The 23,624-nt window shown below is 39.2% G+C and overlaps 1 protein-coding gene across 3 annotated transcripts in view; it reads right to left on the bottom strand.

Moving 5' to 3' along the window:
• The window catches only part of cpx (synaptic transmission protein complexin), a 1,041,575-nt gene that overhangs the window by 879,705 nt on the left and 138,246 nt on the right, over positions 1-23,624 (bottom strand). The window contains exon 1 of one of the 3 annotated variants that reach the window (XM_083126800.1): positions 2,519-2,650. The exons of the other annotated variants lie outside the window; for them this stretch is intronic. The gene's annotated coding sequence lies outside the window, so the exon portion shown is untranslated. Of the gene's footprint in view, positions 1-2,518; positions 2,651-23,624 lie in introns of those variants that run through there. 3 annotated transcript variants of the gene reach the window in all.

Here is a 23,624-nt window from a genome sequence, read left to right as displayed (position 1 = left end):
ATGGGGGAGCTAGATTTAACTCCATTTTATGCACAGAAAGGCAAACTAGGACAGGACCTACAGTTTGAAGTGAAATCCGACCACTGTGACATGTGCCTCCACGGACATAAAGTAAAAACCGGGATCAGAACTATGTGCCTCCACCGGATGTCGAACACGGGACACTTTTATTAAAAAGCAACTACGTTACCACTACGCAATCCAGTAGGTACTGCACGACAATGAGACCAGCGCCACTCCTCAATTTATCGTGCTCCACCGTTACAGGAGACTGTAATAAAAAGAGGCGTGGCTAACTGCCAGCGAAAGACGTACAAGGAATTTATTTTGGCTGAGGACTAGTTGACGATTCGTCTCCGCTGTTGAGACGCGGGAGAAGAGACGAGAGCGTTTCTCGTCGAAGCATCACGGACTCGTTTAGAACGGAAGAGGCGCCATCTTCCGTGACATGTCGGCCGCCAGACGGGGTGTCAAATTACACACTGCATAATTAGACAAAAAATGATTAATGGGACTCTGAGGACCTCTCTGTGTCTACATAACCGATTTTCGATCATAAATCATTTCTTTTATGGATGGCACGTTGTCTCTTCCAGAGATGATTTAGGAATTTTGAAGCTTCGAACCTGAAGGAGAGGTACGTTGGACCTAGGGTGACGGCAGCAAGTACAAAATCGCTATATGGTTCTTATTTCTAAATTCATAATTAAGGATATACAAGGTGTTCATAAAGTCCCGGTACCATTACAAAAAAACATAGCTCGGAAACTGAGGAAGAAGGTACTGTTCAAGCATGTCGTAGTAAATGTTACTGGTAATGTGTTTCTCGGCAAAGATAAATGGGCCTATCACTCTATCACACCCCCTCATTGGTCCAAGGATGTTCAACCTATTCCCTGGCCACCGCGCTCTCCTGATATCACACCCTTGGATTTCTTCTTCTGTGGGTATGTCACGATTGTGTTTACCGCACTCCTGTTCCAGATGTTGCTACTCTTCGAAGAAGAATAACGGAGAGTATCCTAACTGTTACTGGTGACATGCTGGGGCGTGTCGGGGCAGAAGTGGATTACCGCCTTCATGTTCTGAGAGCAACTAGAGGGGCGCACATTGAGGTGTATGGCATATAAACGTGGAGAGTTGTAGCTCATTTTGTAATGAACGGCATTGTTCTTGTTCTATTGCATGTAGTTTCAGAGGTATGTTTTTTTGTAATGGTACTGGGACTTTATGAGCACCCTAAATATCATTTCTAAAAAATCGATACGAGTCTCGTGTTGTTCGAGAATTTAATAAGTTAGATTGTAAGGTCGAAGAACCATTGTGTTGGCCCAACCAGAATACATAATTTACTGTTTGTGAACGAACGACCAGCAATCGTGCATCTTAGTACACAGTTCCAGTTCAGTCCCGGAGGGGGATAAAGTCCATATATTTTTATAAATATATTAAATTTACAAAATATATGAATAGTATATATTTTTAATTGCATATTACATGGTCCAGTTGTGTATATATTAATTTAAGGCAATGTGTTTTTAAAACTTCGTTACTATTTTCTGATAATTGTTATTTTTATCTGGTGCTTCCAACTGAGTACTGCATTTCACAACAGCAGCTAAATACGTATGTCAGTTCCCTTGATTTTTAGGGAAACAAGGACAGGGATGACCAACGGAGATGGGGGCCAGATGGCCTATTCCTGGATATTTTCCTTTCGTCTCCCACTTTTTCTTTCATCCACTGTTTCTCAATTTCTTTCCATTGCATTCTCCCTATTCTTGTCTTTCATTATCTCTCTGCCTCCATATTCAACTGTGTTTTTTTATTTTTCGTCGACTAAAATATTTCGAAAATTTCTAATACATGTTGTTTGGGTGGACTACACCCCTCCTCGCTCACCTAGTGTCGACGCCAATGCACCTGGCGGTTGTGCACGGAAATTCGGTGTGAAAGAAGCCTTAGAGTAAAAAAAAATATCCTCCCTAGGATGTAGATTGATTATGTTATTTTACGTCGCCTTTCTGCCAATTTTAGCTAATCGCGACGATGATGAGATGCGCGGACAATCGCAAATACTTACGATCGACACAACACAATTTTTTCAGAGGATTATCCTGACTGCAGGTCCAGTTGCCAGAACCTCGTTAGTCTGCAAAATGCAGTCCAGGATGTACTATACTCTATCCCGGGAATCTGTAGAGCAAGGCCACGCATATTGGTAGAGAAGGGAAGAGAGCGAAGCAGTACGCGCCGATGCAAACAACTGGTACCTGGTAGCTGCAACAGCTTCAACCCGTTCCCTCGTACGTGTTCATTGGTCGAACCATCTCGAGTCACTACTTACGCAGAGACTTGTTTCCGTTCGCTCGCTCCAAAGATTCCATGGACAGAGTATACGTGAAAGAGAGGCTAGCATCAGCAAGGTCCACCCCTTACACTCCCGACCCCAGGAAGTAAATGTGCAACAGTTACTCAGAAAAAATACCACCGTAACTTGCAAGACACTTTTACTCACCATGACGTAGCTAACACACGTCCCAACATCGACACTACTTCAGCTCTCTTGCAACAAAAAGCACTAAACAAACAATGCACATTTTACACAGAAAAGAACCGTAACTTAAGATAGGGGGGAAATGGTGAAAACAATCACGAACACATGTTCCACTTACTAGAACTAGCTGTGCACTGTTTTTTGTTCTTGGACGCGATCCAAAATTGCCCTCTGAATAAACGAAGCTCGGTTGACGTACGTAAAAAATGCTCATATCGCGCTTCTTTTTTTTCTCTTATCGACTTGCACCGCCAAGGACGTGTTCCTGGCATTGTAAAATGGCGGCATGTTACGACTCTGAATGCCTCGTTAAGTGCAGAACAATGGAAATCATAATTAAGAGATGTGAGCAGGCAGGAAAAAATGTGATTCCCATGCGCTTTATGTGCAAAGAATAAGTACAGAAGGAATATGAAGATCTAACACGGGTTTTCTCGCCACAGGTCAGTCCACAGCTGTTTTCTGGCTCGTTGAACTTGATTGCAAGGGTTAGCTTCAGTCTCTAAGCATGATTTCACACCATTGCAGCATGCTGCATGCGCTGTGCTGCCTGGAAACATGCTGCATGCGCTGTGCTGCCTGGAAGTATGCTGCATGCGCTGTTCTGCCTTGAAGCATGCTGCTTATTTTATTACAAGTAGAGGGCGCCACGAATTATGTTGAGCGAGTATTGTGTGCTAAAACATATATTTCCTTACAAACTTAAAAAATACAAGTATAATTTCACAATTTGCAAGTTGCTTTACACAAATTTAAAAACTATACGAATGTTCCTCTCGTTCTTCTGAATATTTTGCGTATAGATACTTTTTCCACAACCAACCAGATAAAATTCTTCCACAAGGGGATTCGGTCATTATAAGGATTATCAAATAAGAACAGTAAGAGATCGGTTTGTTTATTGAACTCTCCAGCCTAACTATTGCCTATTTTTGAGGGAGCAGGAAAGGTTTATTATCCAAGGATTATCAAATCAAGACACAGGTGCAGAAGATGCTCACATCCAAAGTGACGCAGAATGCTAAATTAACAATCAACCCACATAGAAGTCAGAGCAACGAAACTTCATCTAAATAGAGCCAAATATATCGGGTCAGTCCTGTGCATAATTACACCAAAACAATTTGATTGCGGTGACCAATCATTTGTTTGTCGCTCATTTAAACAAATGATTGATTACCAGAAAGTATTTTTGTTTATTCCAAGCTTTTACTCTGTGCACACCAATAAAAATTCACACGATCACAATGTAATTCATTACACAAGTTCAAAGGTCAGTATGTATTCTCAGCACAAGAGAAATCTCTAAGGTTTAAAGTTCAATTAGACTAAGATCAGAACTGCTACGACATCCCACTGGCACACTATTGCATATATTATAGCTTTATTTCAACACGGGCATTATCAAAATGCATGGAAAGAGACGAGAATATATTACTCGATACAGAAAAGGCACTCTGAAGCCGGAAAGTAAGGGGCCAATACGCCTCCTTCTCCATCTAGAGAAACTATTCGAAAGAACACTTCCCATCAGATTTATGAAACATGTCTCCGCCTCTACCACACCATGAGTTTGACTTTTGGTCTGACTGCGGATGTGCCTACACGTACCTTCCACAGCAGTACCTCTCAGCTGGTCCGAGTAGCTTTCGACAGACTAGAGTTGACATAAGTAAAGTAAGTGATCAAGTTTGACATTCTAATCTTAAACTTTTTCAGCAAGGTTTCCCAGACTGCAATGTCCGCCTCTTGCAATCTTATCCCAACAATGGCAACTTTTTTTCACTGTCCAACACCAGCGTTGCTACTTTCTTTACTATAGCTTTTAAGCAATGCCAAATGAGGAGATCTGTTATTCTGAATTTGGTTTTGCGTCACTGCAATACTAACTTGACATCATATTTGGTGACAACTTCGTAGCGTCTTAGTTAAGATTCACTTAAGGTTTTATATGAACTAACTAACTAACTATAGCCTTGTTAAAACCGAAGTGTTATGGCTGCAGCAACAAATGCCTCCCATCTGACCCTATACTGGGCAATATCAATCCAATCTTCTCCATCCTTACAGATTTCCTTCAGGTCCTCTCAACGTTATCAACCCATCATCGTCTTGGCCTTCCTAAAGGTTCCTATCATCAGGTTTCCCAAAAAGAATCCTGTGAACTCTTCATTCCTCTCCCATTTGTGCCACATGGCCTGCCCACCAAAGTTTTCTTGATTTAATTATTCTAATATTGACCACGTAAGGACGAATGATGAATGGAGGTTCAGAAATAACGAAGAAATAGATGGAATACTCGATGGACAAGATATAGTTAGATTCATAAAATCACAAAGAATCAGATGGATGGGGCACATCGAAAGAATGGGGGAGGAAAGATTGCCAAAGAAAATAATGAAAGATAGAATGTATTGAAAGAGGAGAAGAGGGAGACCAAAATCAAGATGGAGGGATGAAGTTATCCAGGACCTGAAGATGGAAATAAGATAATGGGAGAGAAAAATAAATATAAAATAGAGAAGACTGGAGGCACGTCGTGGAAGAGGCCAAGGCCCACCAGGGGCTGTAGAGCCGGATGGTAAGGTAAGGTAATAATATCTGGAAATGGAACATATTATGCAGTTCTAAATTATGTAATCTTCTCTACTCACGGGTCCCCTCATTCCCTTTAGGTCCAAATATTATTCTAAGGATTTTAGTAGTGGTATTTGTGGTACTATAAACTCGAGAAAGTACGAACCCTCCTCCAGCAGATTTGCTATACTTAAAACAAGCTCAACATGGCCATATGAGCTTTTTGCTCAAGTGTGGAACTCTGCATAATTCAAGATTTTTGTAAAAAATGCCCTCGGGAATCTCTCAGAAAGTACGAACCCCCCTCAGAAAGTACGAAGCCCCTCAGATACCCACACCCACACCCACCCACGCATATCCACTTCCGGTCCACTTCCGGTCCACTTCCGGTTTACTTCCGGTCCACTTCCGGTCCACTTCCGGTTTACTTCCGGTCCACTTCCGGTCCACTTCCGGTTTGAGTTCAATTGGCCACCAAGCTCAACTTATATATCTAATATTAAAACAATGTAATTCTTCTAGAATTGCTCCGTGACTCTCTCATTTCTTACATCATAAACATATGATTTTTCTCCTATGAGAATGACAGTACATATGGTGTCATCGGGTAAAGCCTCGTGGAATTCACAGATAATTTTAATGTTTGTCCTGTCATTCACCACAACTTGTTTCCTTTTTGAAGTGTTGATTACAAACATGGGTCTCCGTGCTTTGAATTCATCTGGAGTGTAATACATATCAGTATTGCCTGTAGTGACCCTCTTGAAAGCCGAAAATGCCTCATATAATTTGAGGAAATCATCCTTGGACATGTCTAAATTATAATTTTCTCTAGGAAATACCTCATTTCTGCCATTTTTAAGATATATGTTCTTGATGTTGCAGTTATCAAATTTACTTGAATTTTTTTCCTGATTATTGTGTCTTCCAGTCTGAAACAATACCACCACAAAATCAGGCATGTCGTATTGTATGCTGGAGAATGAATTTGTGGCATCAAACTCATAATAGGTACCAGCGGCAGGCTTCTGTACACATTGATATGTATAAAATTGCAGAGGAACCTGTGGATTTTTTAATATATCTGCTTTGTATTTAAGAGCATAACTGGCCTCATATTCAACAACCGGGATTCTTAGCTCCATAGTCTGAATAATGCATTTGCCTTCATCAGGTAAGGTATTAGGCAGAGCTTCTCCTGTAGGGTTTAATGTGCTGTACCTCATCAAAGCATTGTTATCATTTGCAGCTCTTCTAAATGTGATTCTTAAACCACCCTTCCACATAATATCTTTGTAATCCGAGAAGAATCCTGGCAACAGGCGCATAGGGAACAGCACTGTGTGGTTTTTAGATAATATTTTATCACCAGCCTCAAATCCACCTATTTTGTAGTAAGAAGCCTCGGTTTTGGATAATTTTAGTGTGGCCAAAGCTGTGGAGGTAATGCCGGGATAATCCACTCTGTTTATAACAACACCATGCTTTCTGATCTCAATTTCTGAGAAAAGATGCGGCACAAAATTATCCACCAATCTTATATTTGAATTTGCCGGATAATCTGTTCCATCGAGCTTTACAACATCAAATTTGATGTATAGATCTGCTCTGTGGGGGTGTATAAAGCCGTCCCCTACATCAAGATCAACCTCAATCTCTGTGTTGGGTTGATTTAAATTTGCAAATGTCCTCCTGTTTGGAGGGAATGATTGTAGCTCATAACTCTCAATATTTTCCATTTTTTCTTGTATGTATTTTTATTTAAATGTTAATCTCTATGATTGCAGTTGTTGTGGCTCCAGCAAAATCAATGTTTTATTGCCTGGCTTTTAATAAATTGTTGGAACACTGAATTATAAAATTCTTTGCCATTATCTGTTTGCAAATAGCGCGGTGATCTTCCTGAATGATTGATGATTGTCCTGATGGCTTCTGTAACACATTTTCCAGTCTTGGATTTGAGTGGCACAGCCCAGGCAAATTTTGAAAATGTATCTATTACAGTGAGTAGATACTTGTAGCCCTTGTTGATTTTGTCTAAGTTTTTCAACTGTCCACTTGCCATTTCAATCAAGTCGCTCTGCCATAAATCATCTATGCCTTTTGTGACTACTGGGAGTCTCTTAAAATTATGTCTGGCCTGTCTGTGTAATTCATCAACAACTAGACATAATATGTAAACAAGAATATTGCAACTATGGGGTGTTCAGCAGCTGAAACTGCAGGATTTTCTAAATATAATTTGTCCCCTATTTGTATTTTAAATTCCAAAGTGCCATCATCTTCAATATAGGCTGTTTCTAATGTATTGGGATCTGTAAAATCCTCTAACTCCACACTGGTGATTTTTACTTTGTTCTCAGCATTTGTTATTGATAAGGTAGGGTAGTGATGTGCCTGTGGTTGAAGCCAATATTTGATCTTGATTGGTCTCAATGTGCCCCCAACAAAAAACTGGTAATAAAATTGTGCAGGGGACAGCATATATATTTTGCCTCCTGGTGTAAATGGTGAATCATATTCTTTGTTGGGGATGCTGTACAATTCAAGAATTACTGTATGTTTTGGATTCTCGATTATGCCTGTTATTTCCTTTTCTGCTGTGAGCAATCTGCTTGTTACAGATTCAAGGTGCTCATTGATGGTCCTAACAACATCATCATGGCCTGGCTTGATTTTTATGTCCACAATAAGTTTCTTGTATTGTTGCACAATTTCTTGAAGCTGGGTGGCAAAAACAGACAGAGCATTTGCTTGATTGGATTCCATGGCCCCTAGCTGTTGCTTGATATTAGCTACAATTTGTTGCAAATTTTCAACAACTGCCAATTTTGAATTTTGAGCAGTAAGATCATGGACCTGTCTTCTGATATCCTCAAACAGGGCATGCAGTTCATTAATATGTTGATTGGTTGGTAGAGTGGCCACTGTCTGAGTGAGTTGTTTGATCTCTGCCTGGATATTCTTGATATCTTCTGATTTCAATATGCGATTCACTGCCCTCTTAATATTTTTAAGTTCCTGTGATGTGGGAAGATTTGACACAGTATTTTGCAAAAATTCAAGTGCCAATTTCACATTGTTTAATTCAGAAGCATCAGCCACATTTTGCATAGCATTTTGGAGCAGGGCTATATCTGCCTGAGAGGGTGTTGATTGTTGTAAAATTTCAAGCTTTGTTTGGATATCATCGATCAAGTGATGAAAATGAGATAGCTCAGATTCAGTGTTGAGGTTTTCAAGCTTTGTGATTTGGTGCTGGACACTAACAAGTGTGTCTACAATACCAGGCAGGCGAGTTTCTTGTACATTTGCCAAATCACTTTGCACTGCTGCTATGATACCTTCAAGATGGGTTATGGTACTTTGAATTTTTCCAAAATCTTCATATGTTTCAAGTTGCAGCTTAATATTTGCAACACTCCGAGTTATTGCATTCAAAGCATCAGAAGATGGCAAATTGTTCATAAAATTTTCAAGTGTCTCAATTTTTTCTTTAACCTCGGCTATGGCATTGTGCAGAGGATCCAGATTAGGTATCTGGAGTGACTGAATCTGTTCTTTTAGAGTGGAAATCACTAGATCAAAATCTTCTTGTGATTTTATGCTTTTGACAATTGTTTGGAGCTGTGCCTGGACATTATTTATCTGCTCTTCCAATTGCTGTTTCAATTGCTCAGAGTTGGTGGCCTGGGTCTTAAATTTTGCTTGAAGAGCTGCTACAGCTTCTTCTAAACTTTGAAAATTATCTAATGTGGCCAAATCAGTATATTTCTGAAGCAGCACTTTGAGTTCAGAATCAATTTTAAGAAGAGGGTCCATGCATTGTGATTGTAAATTTGTAATTTCTAATTGAAGACTGGCATTGAGTGTGGTCTGTAAAGCTTGTAAATCACTTCTTAATTTCTTGACTCTGACATCAAGCATCAGAATCTCGTCACTGTGATCTTCATGTCTTGTATGGCCAAATATATCATTAGGCATTTTTGTTTTAATGGTTATTTATTATAGAGTATCTGATTCTTAATTCTATAAAAAAGGGTATAAGCTTGTCATAAGATCCAGGGACCTCAATATATAAGCAGTCACCAGCAGAAACAGTATATACAGTGCCAGAAACCATGTTTGAGTGCTTAATTCTATAAATATTTCTCCCTACTGAAATTTTAACATCACCCTCAGGGGTTGTAATAAATTGCAATTGCCCACCTACAGGTAATTGGTAATGATTTAAATTATTGTTAAATATGTACAATATTTTGCCTGTTTCATCATCATTATCTGTAAGTATGCTGTTCAGATGAATAATTAACAAGCCACTCAGTTTAGACAGCATATCAGAAGAGGGTTGTGGTGTTGGTAGCTCCATAATACCTTGTTTCTTGAACCCAAATAAGTTCATAGGCGTGTTTATTTATTTCAAATCATGCTCTGTAATTGGGCATTGTTTCCCACTTTTCAAATCACAATGCCCCCAAGGTAGAGTATGTATGCAACATGATAAAATGCATCTCTTATCATCATGTGGGTCCAGGGCCACTTTTCTTACAACATTTGAAGTCAACAAGTGATCCTCACTCTGAATTCTATTTTCTGATGTTCTGATTGAACTCTGGGATTTGAGGCAATTTTTATAATCTTCAAATTGGAGATCTTTTTCAACAGTCAATCTGCCAATGCCCTTGGCTTTTTTGACAACAGCACCACTACATGTCTCAAAAGTGTACATCTTGGCACTTAACCCAGCAAATTTCACAATAGCATCACCACATGTCTCATCTTTTAACTTGCCAGGCACCTTTTTGTTGTGGGGTTGAATTCTTGTATGTTCACTGGTATCAAAATATTGAAACAATTCAGGCTGTGCCATATCTTGATAAACATCTTCTGTTTGAATATCAAGAATAAAACTATCTGTGTCCATGTACATCAGTTTTACACGATCCTTATAAAAAGGCTTCAGCACATCATAATACAATGTTAACATATGTAATTTGGACAATTCCAATATCACAGCCCCTACATAAATAGGTTTATCAAACTTAATCTTTGTTTTTATTATGTTGAAAAGTGCCATGTGCTCATCATAAATTCTTCTATAATTGAAGTTGGGCTTTGCAACCAATTTTTTGCTCCGGCTGGGGTCAGTAATTATTTTAACATCGGTATGTTTTCTGACATTTTCAATTGTTTTGCCATACACAGAATTCACCATCAATTTAAACAAGCTCTTATCAAATTGGCTCTTTGCAGATGTTCGAAGCTCTGTATTTGTATCAATGTATGGTTTCAACCATGTTGAGTGCCTGAACCTCAAAACTTTTCCAATTTTGGTCACTTGAACACCATGTTTCATCAGGAACTGGAGGTTTTTGTAATATATGACATAGCCTTGTTTCGGCTCCAGAGTCATCATGAGCTTCTTCTGTTTAGAGCCAGGTGAGCACTGAACCTCGGGAATTGGGGGCAGATCAGAAAATTTGTTGTGTACATTATCAGGAAATGTCAGATCAACCTCTAAGAAGAGGCCACAGTTACTGTCATCAAAATCCTGAAGATCCTCAATATTGAAATCTTCAACCCATTCAAGCCCTGCATATGGCAGTTTTTGCATCATAGCGTGACCATAGAGGTTGTTTGCATCTACATACAGTATATAATTTGATGGCCGTGCTGGATCATAATCAGGCATATGCTTGTTATTTGCTGTGGCATATCTCTGGGAACATTGCACCATCCCTCCTCTTATACATTTCTCCATAAACAGATACATATCTTGATCGTGGATCAGATCCAATTGCTTTTTGGTGTTGAAAAATGTTGCAGCCCATGCTAGACCCGGGGCACTGTAAAAATACACTGGGTCCAGTCCATAATTTTGCATGGAAGATTTTCTGAATGCCTGCAATATATCAGCTAAGAGGGTCACGTCAAGTTTCAAATATGCCATGTGATAATCACCAAATGTCTTGCATTTTAAATTGTTCCACATCAACTGAGCATGGTGATAATCTTCATCACTGATTCCAGATCCTCTGATTCTGCTGTAAAACTCTTCTTGTGGTGGCAGGGAACACTCATCAAATTTAGAAAAATCTGTAACATAGTCATATGGATATACACCCTTCCGCCTAATTAATTTCAGGTCCTGATTTGGAAACAATGCACGTGTGATTTTGAATTGATCATCAGATAATTGAGTGGCCAGTGTATCCAGGCTAGCAGATAAAAATCTGTAAGAATCAAGAAATCTTATGTGAATAGGAACACCATCAACTTTAATTATCTTGCTAATAGATATATATTTCTCATCATTTTCAGCTAAAATATTTAAATTCTGCTTCTCAAACCCCTCGTACCTGATCAGATGATGGAAATCATAATTGGATGCTCCATGGCAAAATATGGGGACAAATCTTGGTCTCTTGATCTTAATATTACAGCTATTACACAGGGCCTGTTTATATCGACCATCTGTATGAGAATGGTGATGTACCTTGATATTTGTATCTGAAAATTCAGAATCACATACCGGGCATTTTTCTGCATTGTTGAAATCCTCAATCTGTTCCTCTGTTAAAGGCAACATAGGTTTTGATTTTAATAAGATGTTATATGCTATGTCACGGCACTCATTTTCTATTCTATGTGCAAATATTTTGATGGCATCTGGTCCCATGTATGAAAATTCTTTACTAACAACACCATCCTGTACAACCACATAACAAAAGCTGGAAGGTTCATGTTGCTGGTATGGTGTACTTGAAGATTCTTCGGGATCTGGATTGCAGAATGCAAGAGATTTGAGATTTGATTCAGAATCCCAGACAATATATGCTGGGTGTTCCAACAAGGCTTCATACTTTTTGAATTTGCAATTTTCACTTGGATTGGGCATCACCATATGAACAGGTTTATGGTTCCCACAGTATTTCAGATGCTCAATTAACTTGTTTTTAGCAATTTCTGCACTCTCTTCCCGAACCCCATTCACCATTTTTTGACCATAAAATACAGTTAAACATCTTCTGCACAACTTGAATATTCTATTAAATTTGTCTAGTTGTGTTCTCACTAAAGCTTCAAGATTATGTATCAGAGTGTAATGATATGTACCATCCTTTTCAATTAAGAGCAGATCAATCGGAATTGCAGATTCATCATCAAGTGTACTGATTCTGAGAGGTTCTATCAAAGAATTGCCACGTCCAGTAGAACAAATAAAAACATTAATAGATAATTGCTTGCCATTGATGTGCCTGGCCCTTTTTTCAAATTTATCAATATTCTGAACAGACATTGGATATTCCAAACCCTCCATTGCATCGTCAAAAATATGTTCATGCTGTTTGTAATAACTTATTCTCTCAGGATGCCTTGAAACTAGAAACAAAGCAGCTAATATACACCACAAAAAGCATTTCTGGTCGGTATTTTCAATATTAACCACGGCTCTTCTGTTTTTAATATTGGCAGGTAATGGCAGATATGTAGATCCTTGTAATAGGCTGAATTCAGAAATATTAACATATAACTTGTGTGATGAACCGCATAGGCTCCATCCGGACTCTTTTGCCGCAAATTCAGAGTGTTTAATATTCAATTGATCCATCAATCTGCTTATTATTGTGTCTAAATTTGCATTTGAATATACCGGTACAGTTTCTGTTATGTGGGGATGTGTAAATTTTGTGCCATTTGGTTTCTTATATTGTACAAACAATTTGAGGGACAGCTTATAAGAGCCATTTTGTGCATTTAGAATTGCCTGCACTTTAGGATTTACACTGTTCAAGAAATTCTCAATGCCACATCTTGGCTCTGATACAAAACGGTGATCTCTTAATTGGCCGTTAAAACTGCTACGGATAGGTTCATGGCGTGGCTGCTTTGCTGCTCTGGCATTAAGAGGTGCTTCGTACCTTCTTTTCAGACCAGATGTTGATGGTTGTGCAGAGCAAGTATTTTTATGTATATATGTGAAATATTCCATGTTATATTTTCTATTGCATTTGGGGCAAATTTTTGTGGGAGTTTTGTATTTGTCTGGATTACAAATTTTTTGATGCTTGGCCCAATTAGAGCTGGATATATTCTTATTGCACTGATTACAATATTTTTGATTCGGCATTTTTGTTGTTGTTTATTATATACAATTTCCTGGGTTTCAATTCAAAACTTTATACTGAATAAAAAATATCAGTTGGGTTCAGCTGTGTGCTTTGTGTGTGTGTGTGTATGTGTGTATGTGTGTATGTGTGTTAATATTTTTTGGCTTTGGTATTTATATAAAATTTCTTGGGGTCCAAATCAAAACTTTATACTTAATAAACCTATGACAGGTTGTCAAAAATTCTGTATATTAAATCAAATAGATTTGTAATTCAATTTATACAAATCTGCAATATTTTTGTGTTTAAAAAATATGAGCAGCACTGCAACAACACACCCTTTCTCTTCAACAACTTTCTCAATACTGGCTGATATGCAATGCAAAATCTCTTTATATACCCTAAGCACGGACCGCATTGAAAACATCTGAAACAATAAGCCAATCAGAATATAACACATTATTACATTATGTCATAAGCAACCAATCAGAAAACAACACATGTCTAATAATTTGTTGCAAAACATGATGCAATAGAAATAAATCAGAAGTAGGTCACAAGTGGGCCGGAAGTAGGCAAACCGGAAGTGGACCGGAAGTGGACCGGAAGTAAACCGGAAGTAAACCGGAAGTAAACCGGAAGTGGACCGGAAGTGGACCGGAAGTAAACCGGAAGTGGACCAGAAGTGGACCGGAAGTGGACCGGAAGTGGATATGCGTGGGTGGGTGTGGGTGGGTGTAGGTGTGTGTTAATACGTTTGGCTTAGTTTTAAGTGTGGTCAAAAAAAATATGAGGAGAGACATATTTTTGACAGAATTATGGACAACAATCTCACAGAAGTACCTTCTGTAAGTGTAGACAAATCAATCTGAGGGGGGTTCGTACTTTCTCATGGAATCCATGAGGGCATTTTTACAAAAATCTTGGATTATGCAAGAGTTCCACACTTGAGCAAAAAACTCATGTAAGCATGTTGAGCCTGTTTTAAGTATAGCAAATCTGCTGGAGGAGGGTTCGTACTTTCTCGAGTTTATAGTACCACAAATACCACTACTGATTTTGTTATTAAATACTCTTAATTTATGTTGTTCTTTTAATTAAAAGAGGTTTTATCTGAACATACAATCTTGCGGATGTAGTAACATTTCAGACTCAGTGGTGGGTTAAGAATTAGTGATGTACTCGTGACATTGCAAAATAAGTCAGTTCTTGCGAAAAACTTTAAGAATATAATCCACAGCATTTGCTTTCTCAGCCTCGGCTCGGAGGTGTAAGGAAGTCATGCAAATCTTCCATTCGCGTGACAACCACCTTCCGCTCGCTGTAACATTAACGACGCGTGCTGTATTCTTGATGCAACATTACAGAGCTTGATACTGAGCCACGATAAAGAAAGGGAATCGAACACGTAACCAGCCTTCGTTCCTCCCCCGGAAACACCAAACACGAGCAGACCACGTGGGGTCTTGCGTGGTTTCCACGGAAGGTATCGTCAAAGGACTCCTAATGGGCACAAATGGGATCATTCCGTCCACCATTCATTATGGGCATTAGTCTGTTTTATTCTTCGGAACTTGCGTTGGCTGGTACCATTAGGAATTACAAACATCGACAATCAAACTCTGGAGACAACCACGTCCGCTGAAATGGGCTGAGAGAGGTCAACATAATGTCTCATTCAGAAGGTTCTCTTTACAAATTAACCATTACCGTAAGAGTCAGCAAGTAGAGTCTAAATGTTTCTCATCATTCTCTATGTTGTAAATCAACAGAGCTGAGAGAAGTACCCTTATGCCATGGTTCTGCCCGTCCGTTCGTAATCTGTGTGTCTGCGAAATTTTCCTTAAGTCCCTTTGGAATTAGGAAATAATGTATGTGTAAAGTCTGGAAAGATCCTCAAATAGTAGAAACAAACGCTGTGTGAAGAGTGTGTGAATTAGTTACCACGAAGTACTCCAGGTGGCAGCACTAATGCAATCTTGTGTAAGATTTCTGGGTAGCGTGTAAACACAGCTCATGTAATTCCGACGTATGTACAGGGGTCAGAAAATTACTCCCATATTGAGTTTTCTAATTAAGGTGCCCTGGCAGGTTACCCGTTGAAATCTAGCAAACCATGTCTTGCGTTTGAGAGAAAGGACGAGTGTGTTGTTATCGTGTCTATGCAAAAGTCTCAATGTAGATAACTGTAATGTATATATTTATTCGATAAAGGATCCCAAATACAGAATTAGCCATTTTACATTGGAATGTACTGTCTCTCTAGGAGAGCCTGGCCGATAGTATTATGGTTAAAGCTGCCATCTTGTAATCAAAGTGATTACTGTTTTAGTCGTGACCATCGAGGCAAGTGCGCATGCGTTGACTGGATGAGTCCACTGGCAATATAGGGGTGGAAAGGATAAGGGAAACAGGTTCCGGGAAAGTTGTCTGCTATTGAAACTGGAGTATCATCAAATACGTTAAGAGGGTAATTATTAGTTGCAAATGCTATATGAAACAACAAAGCGAATGGTAATAAACAAAACAACCGAACGAATACAGAAGAAATACTATGAAACCTACAGAGTTGTTTCGTGCATGTTTCTACCTACCTTCCCTATTTCCTGTGGATTCGTCCCCTCGCTAGTCTATTCTTCGGCGGTCGGATAGTATATCATGCGTAGTCGTTCGTATATCAATTTAAACTGTAGATCCAGTCCAAATTACCCTACCTGAACATAAGGTTGACTTAAAAAACACGTTTCTACGTTAATCCCAACGTTAAGGATAAGTGATAGACGATATGTATCAGCATAATAAAGCGTCTACCAGTTTAATCTAGGACCCCTGGCTTCGTTGCGCCCTACACTTACTTGCCTTAATCTCGCGGATGCCGCCTCGACTGACAATCATGGTTAGAACCTACGTCCGCGTACGAGTGTTTCTTTGCGAATGCACGTTTATCAATTTAATCTAACCATTCATCCTCATCGTCGCGCCTAGCCAAAAGCGACAGAACGGAGAAGGAAAATAAGTAAAATGAAAAACAACACACTCCACGAGAGCAGGTAGTGCACAAGCTGAAGATACGGCACTGATATTCCTATAGCAGCGCAAATTTCCAAGGGATATCCACAATATTTCCACAATATCCAGATTAGATCGAGAGGATCTCCAATGTTGGATATCCATGGTATATACGGTATATGCCCACATGTTATTCAAATATCGATATAGATGCTTTGATATGTGTGGAAAGATTCGTTCATAGTGCCTAGTCGTTCAGTTATTAGGACTCAAACTCTGTGATGCAGTCTTAAATGAAAACTTGTCCGACCCAGTGAGTCACGCATGCGCGCAAGGCCAGGTGAAAATTCCTTTGCTGCAATTCTTTGTCTCGCTCGCCACGCCGGTTTGCATTGAAGAAGTTACGGTACCCACATAATACTAGTAAAGAAAAAGCTCAAAGTTGGTGCATATTATGCGTATCATGGATATGACTGTGTACATAAAACATTTTTTCTGATATGTAGTTGTATGTGTGTGTGTCTAGAGAAAGAGAGACTGACTCAAAGGAGTACAGTGGGATTCACTAATATTGCTCGTCAAATTGACCATGACTATTTTCATTATTTTTTCTCTTAAACCCTATGTCTTCTTAAGCGATGGATTTTTATGTATGCTTGTTTTGTATTTTCTTTTAATTCTGGAAGCTCTTATTGGGTCAAATAAAATGCATGAACATGGTGATGGACAACTTGCACGGTAATACTCATGGTTCCCACTGTACATGCTTTGAACATACATGTGCACGATATCTTTGATATGTGTAAATCTAGTCCTAGAATGTTCTTTCCGAATCCAAAATAAGTGCGAAAAAATCATGTCCACTTCTAGTTCAGAAAAATCCTTATCGATAAATTGAATAAAAACATCCAGATAACGTCTCGTTCACTTGAAATAAGCCGCACTGGTGTATGAAATAGGCAAAAGTGATCCACAGAATGTTCAAAATATATCCTTCCTGCATATCCTTTGAATGTCTCCTGGACAGACAAATGGATATCCAATGGATGCCTCCTGGATATCTGTTGGATATCCAGAACTTCGTCACGAATATCCAAAAGACATCCATTGGATGTATCCTGTACATTTGGGTGCTGTATAAGCGGCAGATATTTCATCCATCCATCCTCACTGTCGGGATTACTCCGCAATTGTAGAAAATCGAAATAATTGAAAATTCGAGACATAAAATCGGATCTTCAATCAGCGGCGTGCGGGTGGTTGCTATTTTTTGTTCCTGCCAGCCAGGAGCGAGTGGCGAGTCTACCAGTCGAGATGTTCTCTCATGAATAATGCATGGAGGAGACGCGGCATTTGGCTTTCGTTTCTCCGGTTCGGCGATCGCATCCAGAATCCCCCCCCCCTCCTGCCTTCCCGGTTCCCCCTACGTCCCGACGTCTCGGCGTGAAGCATTCCGGGCAAAGTTGTTTCACTGATTCCGCGTTTCGCAGTCGCCGCCAGTGCAAATCCCCTCCACCCCTTTCCCCTGTTTGATAGCATCGTGGTAAATTTAAACAGATGGGTCGTCGGATTTCGTTTCGGCGAAATTGAAACTAACCCATTGTTTGATTGTCGTGACCGACCTTTGGTTCCCGAATCTCAGGAACGATTACAGCTAGGGATTTTGAAATATTATGAACGTCCATTAGAATCACGACGCATCGTTAATTGTATCTGCCGGGTTCTCTCTTGCAGTACGAACGATAATTAATACAGGGTCATTTGAAATTTGTGTCACCGAAATTGTGATCGCTATAAACCAATTTAATCATTGATTTCATTGATCTGCTTTATTATACTTAGTTTTTCTGCCACATCTGGCTAATCGCCAGGATGAGCATGAATGGTAATCTGACGAAATTGATGAAGGGAACGCAACAAACACACGGACGACACAACAAAATTCCTACAGCTTATTATCCTGGCTGAAGGTCTAAGCGACACAGCCTTGTTAGTCTCCTATGTACATTACATTCATGTTTGTATAAACGAAAGTAATACAGATATATTGTGAACACCTAGGAAACAATGTAATTTTCGTTTTTTTATAAAATCGAAAAACTAGAAGTTGGTGGGACTGAAACCCCTTCTCCCTTCTCGGCTAAACTAGGGTTAAAACGAAACAGTGGTCCAATTTTAGAAAAAGACATCTAAACAAATGTCTACGTAGCTACGTTTCAGCTTCATTTACGAAGCTTTCGCCAGCTCATAAATTTTAGAAAGCTCTTTTGGAAAATAATTTAAACTGACAATATTTATGCAATAGTAAGCACATATCAATGTGTGAGAATTATTTACGTTTATTATTGTTTTCCCTGTATTTTCCATTATCGGGATTGCAGAAAGGTGGCTAAAAGGTATTGCATGGTGAGGTCATATGTAAACACCTTGGATTATATTCTGTGATTAATTGATTAGGAATGAAGTGTGTTAACATTGGCGCACGTTTATTAACATGCAATAATATTTGTTTAGAAAGGAGTGTCTGGTTAACTTATGCATGGTGAATTTATATGTAATGTTCTTAGTTTCGTGTAATGAAAACTTAAGAAACCACAAACTTAATTTTTATTATCAAATATCTTAACATCGTATGTTCATATATCCTACCTACTCTTATTACATGTGCCAGTTTGAAAATTTCATTGTGATATTAAGTAATTGAACTTTGAATTGTTGAATATTGGAAAATATATCCCTTTCATTTAACAAGTTTTATTTGTTAAATCAAATATTTAATGATTGATAACCTGTGTACAAAAAATACACCATTGCTAATTATTTTAATGCAAATAATATCTCATTAAGTAACACAGTTGAAACATTTTTGCTTGGTTTACTTGTGACTAATTAACAGAATTAGTGATAATATCAAACAAATGTGCACCGCCGTGATGAATTGCTGGTTGCAAATGATTGGTTCTTTTTTATTGCTTTTATTGTTGTTTTGCTTTGCGTGTTGATTGTTGGTACTTGTGCAACTTTCAATTATATTTCGTGTAATAGTGCCAACGATATTGGGATTTCAAAGTGAGTTCGATTTGATGCACATAATGTAATTGCAAATGATGAATTGCCTATTTGTTGGATACATTCAATTAGTATACATGTGTTTCGCGTTGTGTAATCTAGTTATTCCAAATAAATCAACTATATGTCCATCGGATATTAAAAATTAAAGATTACATGCGATAAATAAAGATAGCCGCAATTTTCCAATAATGTTGACGATGATCTATTGCAAAAATTCCTGCCAAGCTCCGTGGTCAGCTTCATTCGCTACGAATCGAGAGGTATCAAGTTCGAACCTGGTGCCTCACCAATGGTAACGTCGTCGCTTTGTAATCAAAGGGTCTCGGGTTCGATACACGGTTCGGATCTCACTTTCAAATGTAAGTCCAGTCCTGATTAGCCTATCTGTGCATAAATTGGACTTAAAACAACAATTCAATAATTCAAGTTCGAACTAGGGATCGATTTATCATTGTCTTTGTGCCATCATGAGATCGTCATTCATCTTCGTAGTCGCGATTAACCTGGTAGAAAACAGACTGAAACCAACCGAAATGAAAACAATCTACGAATTCACGGCTTTTCAAGGATTTACACCTGCGACCCTTGGTATCTTAGCACCCTGCGATAATAGCTCTGTATCGGGGGCTGGTTACGTAACTATAATCCGTTGGTCCTTTATTGTAGTAGCTTTTCTCATTGATAGTAACCATTAATATTTCACGATAACGCTTCTCTTGAGGTTTCCCACTCCACGAACGAGACCGACGAAGCCTTCTGCCTTGCTCACTCCCTCCTGTTCTTCCCTCTTGCTACAGTACCACCGCTCGCTCTGCAGTCTACACGTGCATACGAGAGCGCTCTTCCACTAATACGACCGGTTGCGTGTGTTCTTTCATCTATTCGCCGATCTCGGTGGCGGTCCCGGTTTCGAATCCCGGCATGTGTTGTCCCTTCATAAATATCAGCATCGATCCTTATCTTTGCGATTAGCGAGAAATGACATGGAAGCGAAGTAAAATAAACAAATCAATCAATAAATCTTTCTTTCTTTCTTTGTGTAAAATAATTGAATTATTTGATTTATTTTACTTCGTTTCTCTGCCACTTTGGCTAATCGTGAAGATGAGGATGAGTGATGATACGATGAAACTGATAAAGGGACACTCACAAAGAACATCCATGCCCAGGCCGGGAAACGAACCCAGGTTATCTAGCGTCGTAGCGCGCTGTGCTAACAATTCCGCCTGTGCAAAATAAGAAATAACTAAAGTGCATACAGCGCCCCCCCCCCCCATCCTTTTCCAATTCGTGCAAAAGTTTCAATCAAACTTAGCCAATTTCCAGGAAACCGTTTCGGTTTCTTTCCGCAAGGAAATTCCAAGATTTTCCATCTCATTAGAAGGTGGGGCTGGGTGCCAGTCCTTTGCATTATACATGCGTCCCTCTGGTGATCAACTGCTGAAGCAGGTATCACGTCATTTTAATCACCGTGGGTTGACTTGCGGGCGAAGTTTCTTCTGCAAACTTCCTAGTTGTCGAACCCAAGTTCTGTTGGAGGCGAAAGAAGGATGAATAGGTGAGTATACCCTAAGGCTGAAGTTATGTGATCTTCGATGTGTGTGCTTGCAAAGTGCATTCGCTTCAAAAATGACATTTTTAGATCAGCGTTTGCTTCCCTCTGTTTACACAGGTTCTCTTGTTCGAAGGAAAACATGTTGCACTATATTTGCGCCAACCTCCATTGTATAGTGGTTACGTAGCTTACGTTCGAATCATGGTTAAGGTCATTGTAAAATTTGATTTGTTATTTAGCGTTGCTTTCCTGCCAGGTTTTGGTTGACCATATTATTTTGACCCAAAAACGTATCAAGGAAGTCAGTTTACAACCTCCTGAAAATCGGCAATCAAAGAACTATAAAAATTATTATTATTATTAGTGAAACTAGAAAATATATTAGCATTCACCAATTCATTAGGAATTGTCTTTTGAGTTTGTGTCGAGACGCAGGAATTTAAATTCTTCGTGCAGGCCCCATTGAAACTACATGTACGCTTCTTGGTCATACTTATTCACTTCTCTAGAAATAACGGAACACACGTGTCACGTTCCCACAACTGCAGGGTGCGAGTGGCACGACACGTCTGTAAACAGATGCACGTAGTCGCAGGAACTAAGTTAATCTTCCCTCAGCTCCTGTAGTCAGCATCACGGGAACTTCAAAGTTCGCACTGGAACCATCTCAGGTGGGCAAAAGAAAAACTCGTACCACCGGATATAGGTTTTATATCGTTTTATTAGGGTAAGTCAATTTGCGTACATCGGGATAGAAAGGAGCGCGAGACTGAGAAACCGGGTAATTGCAGGATTTTGTATGTGATAAATTCTTAAATATCCGCCTGAGATCGTCTTTTAGAACTTTACTCAGTGGAGGAAAACCTGCGGGTTGTGAGCGACTTACCAAGAAACAATTTTTTTAGCAATGAAATTTCGACGTATTTATACCCGATTTCTGTACTCTCGAACCCCTGACTAGCAAGTTATGAAGACAAAATATATCTTAAATTACATTAAAATGTGCAGGATTTGATAAATTATCCAAAGGGTTCTGATGCATCTTTTTCAGTTAACAAATACTTGTACATCGATAAGTCAACTCAACTCAACAATTTTTTATTGGACTTACAGCTTTACAGGTGGCTGGCTATTTATGCCCAGCATACTACATCCATAAGTATCAAATTAAAAACTTCCGCCATTAGTTTCTTACATAAAGGTTAGTACATCAACATCTTTTTAAATTTTAATTGGCGTTCACTTGATTACATCGTAACATTTAGTTTATCGGAACAATTAACTCTACTCTTTTGGTTATAACATATATTTTAGTTTTCAACTTGGCACCTTATACATTTTTTCTTTCTTTCTTTATAAATGATTTAACAAATTTTAAAAATAACCAACAAATAAAGAATAACGATTTCTATGAATAACTTCAAACAGTGTTTCCATGACACTAGTTTAAAAAATGCCATCGACTTTTTCTTAGCATGAAATTAAGTCCCAAATTTAGATCTAATTTCCGAGCTAACAGATTCTCATAAAACGGGACATATTGCCAATTTTAAAAATATGGACTGGATGACCGGGAAACGTCTCCTAAATGGGACTGTCCCGGTCAAAATGGAAAGTATGGTCACCCTAGCCAGGTTCGCGACGATGAGGATGAGTGATGGTATGATGAAATTGATGAAAGGGCACTCATAAAGAACAACCATGCCCAGGCCAGGAATTCGAACCCAGGACTCCACTTCGGCTACTAAGACCATTGTGTTTATCCAACTCCATCCTCATTGTTGAGATTGACAAATAATAATAAATAATCCGTGGGGCAACAGCCCGGCCCACCGGGGCCTACCTACCGACTGTCGGCCAGTGTTGTCACAACATGAGGGCACAATTTCCCTTTCCAAGGGGCAAAATTTCCCTTTTCGGACCAATTTTTCCCTTCACCTAAGCAAATTATGTATAATAATAATTAGTAGTAGTATTAGCAGCATTATTAGTTGTGGTGGTGGAAGCAGTAGTAGTACGTAGTTAAGTATTCCGTTGAATTCGTTATTCGTTTGAATAAAAAATATTTTAAAGAAATTTCACATTTCAGTTTCATCACTTCCTGACCAGATGTACCAGGTTTGACTCCTGGTCAGGCTTCCATTTCATCGTTAATCCTCATCGTTACTATTTATCCAAAGATGCATAAAAGCAACGGACAATAAACTTAAAGGAGCAGAAATAAGTAAATAACATAAAAATGCGGATATGAAATTCGAAATTAACATAAAATGTAACAATGTTGTCAGATGACATTAAAATTTCCCTGCAATTGTGGTATTTTTCATCGAAATTCCCTTTTCGCTTTTGGCTAAAATTTCGGCCCGAATTTCCCTTCATGTGGCAACACTGCTGTCGGCCTCACCCCCACTTGCAGAGGTGGGCGATCATACAAATACTTACGGGGTGACGTGTGGTCAGCACGACGAACCCCCAGCCGTTGTTGTAGGTTTCCATGACCGGGTTACGCTACTCAATTCGTAGCTTCCCAATCTCGTCACGATGGTGGGTGGCCACCGGTGCCACACACAGGCCGAAATCTCAGGAGAAAAGTTTTTACGGTTCTCTCAGGAAACTCCAACCAGTGCGTGTCCCGTGGTCGAAGCCGAAAGCATGACGCCCGAGACCGCACGGCCACGGTGGGGGACAGATTGACAAATAGTGGGGGAAATTTTCCAAAAAACAATCCTACATTGTTTTCACA

Source organism: Lepisma saccharinum, chromosome 8 (genome assembly GCF_977018435.1).
Source record: "Lepisma saccharinum chromosome 8, izLepSacc3.1, whole genome shotgun sequence".
Lineage (NCBI taxonomy): Eukaryota > Metazoa > Arthropoda > Insecta > Zygentoma > Lepismatidae > Lepisma > Lepisma saccharinum.
Note: the sequence above shows the minus strand (reverse complement) of the source record. Positions and strands in the feature narration are given on the sequence as shown.